This window comes from Monodelphis domestica, chromosome Y (genome assembly GCF_027887165.1).
Source record: "Monodelphis domestica isolate mMonDom1 chromosome Y, mMonDom1.pri, whole genome shotgun sequence".
In the NCBI taxonomy this organism is placed as follows: Eukaryota; Metazoa; Chordata; class Mammalia; order Didelphimorphia; family Didelphidae; genus Monodelphis; species Monodelphis domestica.
The window spans coordinates 1,094,890-1,102,217 of record NC_077236.1 but is presented as its reverse complement, the minus strand read 5'-3'; the positions used below and the strand labels follow the sequence as shown (position 1 = coordinate 1,102,217).

The following is a 7,328-nucleotide window of genomic DNA, read 5'->3' as shown; positions in this document are numbered from 1 at the left end:
GCCAACAACTACTATATTTGACAACGCAGGAGAAATTGGTGAATTTACCTTAGTTTTATGGGGACATTTTCTCTGACTTCTATATTCAATTTCTAGTCAATTTCTAGCCCTGTATTAAAACTGTACTTCTTGGGTAACTACTGACTACAGAAAGAATCTTCTTTGTTGAACAATTGCAGCTATTATGAAGTGGAATGCTCAGTGTTCAAAGTTCAAAAAGAGAATTTTCTGTGTACTTCTCCAAAGCTATTTCTGTTTCAGAGCCAGGTCAAAGTGTGGCAGAGATTTCAGTTGTTATATTGCTCAGACCAGAGACAAAAAGATCTTTGAGTACTTATATATTTTCAACATTCTGGTGACTGGTAAGAGAACATATTTGGTTCACTATCCCACATATTTTATGCCCTTTTCTCTCCCACTCTCTTTTCTTCCCTCTAGCCATCTTCAATTCCTCTTTCCCCCTCTACCTTTCCCTGCTCTGTCCTTTCGAAGGTTTATCCCCTCTCCACTTCTTCTACATCCAACCTTTCTCTGATCCATCCTACCCCTCTCCCCTTTTGACTACAACTCCTATCCTTTTCCTACTCTGTGTGCTGTCTCCATCTCTTCATCCCTCTACTCTTCTCCTCCACTTCTCTCTTTTCTTCAACTGTCTTTCCATTCTTTCATTTCACCCTCTTCTGATTCTTTCTTTTTTCTCCCGTCTTGTCCCCTGATCCGTCACTTTGTCACCCTCCTCACTCCTTCCCCTAAGCCTACCGTGTCCTGACCTCTCTTTCCCAACTCCACACTACAGCGCCCCGCATTTCCTGATGGTTCTCTTTCAATGCACTTTTTTTTGATACTCTCTCACATTTTTTTTGATACTCTCTCACGGCCTTTTCCTTCCTTTGCTTTCTCCCCTCTGTGTACCTCTTCCCCCCCACCCCCCTCCTTACCTTCCTTCCTCTGTCTTTTCTATTCACCCCTCTCAACCTATTTTTCCACTTCCCATTTGACCGGAGATTCCAAGGGGGAAACCGGTATTTTATTGACACTCTCAGGGGGGAACAGCAATCACACCTCCATGATCAGCAAAGGGACAGAAATCACTGGCTTCTCCCTGGATCGGAGAAATGCGGGAAACAGCCTCGCAATGCACAGGGTTGCTCGAAACAGCACAGGACGACCGACTCCACCCAGAATTTTCTCACCGGAGCAAACACGAATCCATCCAGACCCATTCTCCGGAAGAGAAAGGAGTCTTCCAGCCTCATTTAAAGGAAGGATGGGGGGGGTGGGGGCGGGGGGGGGTGGAGTTAGGGCAAAATTCATGAAAGGGTTCAAGTCAACAAAATCAAGTACATTACTGCTCAGGAAAAGAACCACAGGAGGCACTGAGGCTCAGAGATACAGGCTCAAAAAAGACCCATAGTGAAGAAGACGGAATCATTTTCTAAGGGGCTGAAGGACTTACCTCAGAAGTTGTATCAAAGGGAGTTACATTTCCTCCTCGGAAAACCCAGAGAATCTAAAAGGAACCGCCCGGGTAGCAACGCCAAACAAAGATTCCGATTGGACAACGGACACGGCCATGAACTGCACAGTGGACTGTTCCAAAGGCGAAAGCCGTGGGGGGCAGGGAAGGGGGAGTTCCTGGGAGGGGCCACAAAGGGGGGGGTGGAGACGGTGGCTGCAGGCCCCAGATGTAAAACGTTACACCTCCACCCCGGGAAACCGAGGATTAACAAGAGAAACGGGCGGGCAATTAGCGAGTGCCCTGGTGGCGGGCAACCTGACAAGAGTTCCAGACTCCTTTTCCCCCTCGCCAACCTCCCCAGCCCGCTCCAACAACCTCCGTGGGCTGGCCCAATTACCCTCCAACAATTCCTTTTCGCTCCGTCTCATTCTCTTCACCTCCTTCTAGCCGGATTTCTCTGCCCTTCGCCCCCCCCCCCCCTTTCCATTCTGTCCCTCCCAACTTTCTCTCCTTTTCTAACCACCCTCTTTCTCTGCTCCTCCCTGACCTCACTCTTATACTTTTTATACTCTTCATCCAGTCTAGGTCTCTTCATCGCTCGAGTCTACCACCGTGGGCCCCCGGCTGAGTACCTCCGCCTTCACCCAGGATTTTGCTCACCGAAGCAAACACGACTTCATCCAGAGACATTCTCCAGAAGGGAAAAGGGTTTTTTCCTTTGAGATTTCCAGTAGCTGGAGTTGTGCTGTGGGCTCCATTAAAATCAACCCATCTTGGTTTCTGACTCAATTCTGCCATCTCCCAGCTCTGTCTCGCCCCTCGTGGAATTTAAACTACTATCCTTTCTCTCTTCTTGAGATATTCGCAGGTGGTGTCTCATATGGTGCCACATGTGGGCTCTTAACCTTTTATTTCACACAGCCTTGGCAGGAGTTGTCCCATCACACGAGGGAACTGACAAAGGATGGTCGGGGCAGAGTCTGAGGAGGCTTACTTCTCTTGTGGCCAAAGAAGGTAAGGCTCTCTCTACCAGAGATGGGGCAATCTGTTCCCTCTCAAACCTGTTAGGTTCGACTCTTAATGTCCTTGATTGAAAAGGGAGGAAGTAAGGTCTCTAAAGCTAAACTCAAAGCTTTGTTAAAGTGATTCAGACAGCTTATCCAGAATTCCTGCCAATGGGGGTTTTAGAGGTTAAGCAATGGGACCTGATAGGACAAAAGACTGAAAGAATATAAGAATGAGGGAAAACAGGTCAGGCAAACAATATTTAACATGTGGTCGGTCATGAGAATGATCTTGGCTGATTTACCTTTCCAAACTTCTAGTTCTGGGGAGAAAGGACCTTTGCAAACTCAGGAATCAAAACAGCAGGCTTTGAAACCGGGCACTCCTGAGGCATCAGAGAATGCTGAAGTAGGGGAAGAGGAGGAGAGTCGCCCATTCCCTAGGGAGCCTCCAATGGTTCAGGGGCCACAACTCAGAAGGGAGTGACACAAAAGAGTCATTTACAACTCCAAAGCTTTACCCTCCCTTAGACAATGGGGCATGCCACTCTCCTCCCCCTCCTCCAGACTATCCGTCCCTTTCACTAACCTCTCTCTTGGCCACCCCTCCCCCCAAATTCATGGAGTTCTCTTCCCTTCTGCAGTAAAAGAGGAAGCAGGATATTTAGCTTTCCCTGTATTACCAAGGGAAAATAAAAATGTCACATCTACAATAGAAGTAAAAGGCAGGTAAAAAATACTTCTCCAACAGGAATTAAGATTTAATTTGGAAGCTGCAAAGGTTAATTCACTAAGGCCTAAGAAAGAGGCATTGAAATCCAGCCTTCTAAACAAATGCAAATCAGAATATATGTTAATCAGGTTCTTGTCACTTCAGTTTACTGAGTTAGGGCAAAGACAGCTATTTACATAGCCAGATTATTCATCTCAAGCAAATCTAAGTTTATTGCAAAAAAAAATTTCTTTATTTAAAAAATTACTTCCTTCTAAATTCATGCAAGGATCAAACTAAAAATCATAAGGAAATTCATATGCCAAATCAGAAGGTAAGCAGGTAAACTGTGAAGGCTTAACAGGCCATTGTTATGAGGAATTTAAATGCAATTCACCTGAGTAGGAAGACACTTTAAGTATCAGAATCAATTTGCAACAGAGATAATTTCTAAACACCTTTGCTAATAAAACCACAGGTCTAAGCAAAATTAATAACTTAATGAAACAATTCTGAGACACTTTAAAAATTCAGAAAAGCCTAGTTTGAAAAGATATTTTGCGATTCTGTAGTCAAACAGTAAAAGATTTTTTTTTTTATCAGCAAACCTCTACACTCTTTTAGCATTGAAAAAGGGATCTAGGAAGTCCTTTGGTTGAGGTTCTGCCAGGTAAAGGAAGGAGGAAAAATCTGACTTTACAAAGATAATTACAACAGGATGAAATCACAGTGAAATAAAATTTAAGAATTTAAATTGTTCTAATTTAGGTTGGACATGGCAAAATTATAAAGGAATGTCTGATTATATTTCGTGATAGAGAAAGTTAGAAGAGTTAAAAATCTTTCTCTGACTTTTGTGATATCCTACAGAATATTGGGACAAGAGATGTATTATTTACAATGAAATTTTGGTATAAATTACAATGTAGTTAAGGTGCAAACAGGAATTTTTAAGGTTTGGGCTTAGATATGAAGCTGCATGGATTTTTTTCTCTCAGCCATGTGACTTACCTTTAAACATAAGGTGACCTAGCAACCTAGAGGGTAGCATCCCTGCCACTGACGTTACAAGTTTTTAACTATGGAGGAATTATTAAAATTTTTTAAAACAGGACATAAGAGCAGCAAAGATAAAAAAAAATTTAGTAGAGATTATTTAAAGAACCTGAATGAAGTTCAAAAACGTTATATAAAGTACATATTACTGCAACTTTATCCAAAAAGCAAATGATTTATAACTAGTATAGTTTCAATTATAAAAATAAGACACATTCTCAGCAGAGTGGAAGCATGGTTGGAAGGATTCAATCTGTTAACCAGTAGTTAATTACTAAGGTTATCCAGTAATTTGTTAATCAGTCCAGTGACTTATTAATGATTTAAAATGGGCAATACTGCCACTTACTCAAATTACAGATATTGAAGCTGATCATGATAGTAAGATGAGACCTATGATAATAATGCAAATTTAAATGTTACTTGCACAATGTGATCTATTTTTGCAGTAAAAACTAATAATTCTAGACACAGTATCGAGATATTTTCAGTTATGAAGCTAACTGTTATAGTTTAGAAATAATAACACCTGTACAACCACTTGATAATGCTGCATATACTTTTACAGCATAAGACCGAACTGTAATATTAATGATTGCACAATATGAATTTTTTTTTAAACCCTTACCTTCTGTCTTGGAGTCAATACTGTGTATTGGCTCCAAGGCAGAAGAGTGGTAAGGGCTAGGCAATGGGAGTTAAGTGACTTGCCCAGGGTCACACAGCTGGGAAGTGTCTGAGGCCAGATTTGAACCTAGGACCTCCCATCTCTAAGCCTGGCTCTCAATCCACTGAGCTACCCAGCTGCCCCGATAATATGAATTTTGGAAAAAGCAAAAATTGTATACAGATAGACAAATACTTAAGATCACAGCACAAATGGGTAAAATCATACGTGATTTATGGTATGATGGTTTTATGATTATTGGTTTAAAAAAGCAAATGTTTATGCATCCATGCATTCTGTTTTGCAAAGTCAAACAAAACTAGCTGTGAAACTGCTTGCTTTGAGCAGATGGCTGCTAGCATTCTCTGCTATAACAGAGGGCCTCATCTATTGTACATCTATATCCTGTATAAGCAAATGATATTCCTTGCCAATGCAAAATGTTGTGGATTATTTTCAGCTCTGAAAGGTATCCACTGCAGATTTTGGAACAAAGGATGCATTCCAACATGCTCCTGAAATAAAAAAGGTTAATCATGGCAAGGTGATGGGAGATACTTACTCTCCTGGTTTGTGGATTTAAGCTCAAAATGAAGAAGTGAGCAAAAGTGATTACAGAACTTGTAAAGAACTGTGCACAGTTGCCTATTACAAACATCTTGGGATAGGAGTGCTTTTAACAGCAATAGATGGGCTGAATCGAATAGCTCATGGCTTAAATGTAAGCTATGGCAAAAAGAGCTCCAAGGAATTTATAAGCCCTAAGGTTCAAAACTGAAGGTATATATGTTCAGTTACTTTCTAACTTTATAAGACCCAATGAGGCTTTCATTTAGGGTCGAGATTTTCTGTTTATTTTCTCAGATACGTGAAGTCTATGGAGGATGACCCAAAGCATCTGATGGCAAGAAAATCTGCTCAGAAAAAGGACAGACTGCAGAGGTGTCTGGCACAGGACACCAGAAAAACAGCACATGCACTGTAAAGGCAACAACACGGCCTCATAGGCAGGTCTAACACACTATCCACAGAAATGTACTTATATGAAAAACAATTTAACTACAGAAGAATATCATTGAGTCACTGACAGATATTCTGTTCTATGAATATATGAGTATTTGTTATAAGATCTAACTTTATCACATGACTGGGATATGCAAATCAAAAAACTTGAAAACAAACAAATTAAATGCCCCCAGAAGAAAATCAAATTCGAGATCCTAAAAATAAAGGGAGAAATTAATAAAATCTAAAGTGACGAAGCGGCACTTTAAAAAAAATCCAAACAAAATAGAGAAAGTATTCGTGATTGATTCAGATCTCTCACTAGTATAGTTTTACCATATATTTCCTCCTTCAATTCTCCTAGTTTCTCCATTACAAATTTGGATTCAATGCCATTTGGCCATACATGTTGATTAGTGTTATTTCCTGATTATCAATACTCACTTTTATCAGGATGTATTTACCTTCCCTATCCCTTAAAAAAAAATTTTTTTATTTCAGCATTTCCAAACATTATTCACTTGAAACAAAGATCATTTCTTTTCCTCCCACCCCAGAACTCTCCCATACCTGATGCAGGATTCCATTGGGTATTACATGTGTTCTTGAATCAAACCCATTTCCATGTTGTTGGTATTTACATTAGAGTGTTCATTTAGAGTCTCTCCTCAGACATCTCCCCTCAAACACGGCAGTCAAGCAGTTGCTTATCCTCAGTGTTTTTACTCCCACAGTTTGTCCTCTACTTGTGGATGTTTTTCTCCTAGATCCCTGCAGATTTTCAGGGACATTGCATTGCCACCCCACCCCTCTTTCTCTGGTCCTCCCTCCCCCTCCACACTCTTATACTTTTCCTACTCCGTAGCCAGTCTAGGGGTCTTCAGCCCTCTAGTCTTCTCCTCTCCCCCCCCCTTTCACTTCTTTCTTTTTTCTCCCTCTGTCCTCTCCATTCCTTTCTCATTCTCTCCTTTTTCTCCCTTCTTGTCCTCCTCTCTCTCTCTCTCTCACACACACACACACACACACACACACACACAGACACACACACACACACACACAGACACACAGACACACAAACATGTTTCCTCTAGTCTTCCCCTGACTCTTCCCCTGGCTTTCTATCACACAATCTCTCGCTCTCTCTTTCCCCTTTAATTCTTTACTGTGTCTCTCTCCCTCTCTCCCATCTCTCTTCTCTTTCATCCACTGTGTCACTTGTCCTCTCTCTCTGTGTCTATCCTCCGTCTCCATTTTTAGACATCTCAGGCCCAGTCTCTCTCCCAGTCGCTGTCTGTCTCTTGTGTGATTCTCCCTTTATTTTACTTTCTCTCTGGGTGCTTCTCTCTGGATCTCACCCTCTTTTCTCTCTGATTCTTTTTCCTTCTATCCACTCCTCTTCCCCCTCCCTCTATTGCTCTTTCCCTT

General features: G+C 41.5%; 1 long non-coding RNA gene across 2 annotated transcripts; it reads left to right on the top strand.

Moving 5' to 3' along the window:
* The first annotated feature begins 223 nt into the window (after window positions 1–223).
* On the top strand, window positions 224–5,987 carry LOC130456227 (uncharacterized). 2 transcript variants are annotated; one of them, XR_008914819.1, is made up of 3 exons: window positions 224–362; window positions 2,381–2,473; window positions 5,763–5,987. It is a non-coding gene; the product is annotated as an uncharacterized LOC130456227 (long non-coding RNA). The 2 variants fall into 2 exon arrangements; XR_008914818.1 differs by lacking the exon at window positions 224–362 and having other exon boundaries at window positions 2,084–2,473.
* Window positions 5,988–7,328: the final 1,341 nt, after the last annotated feature.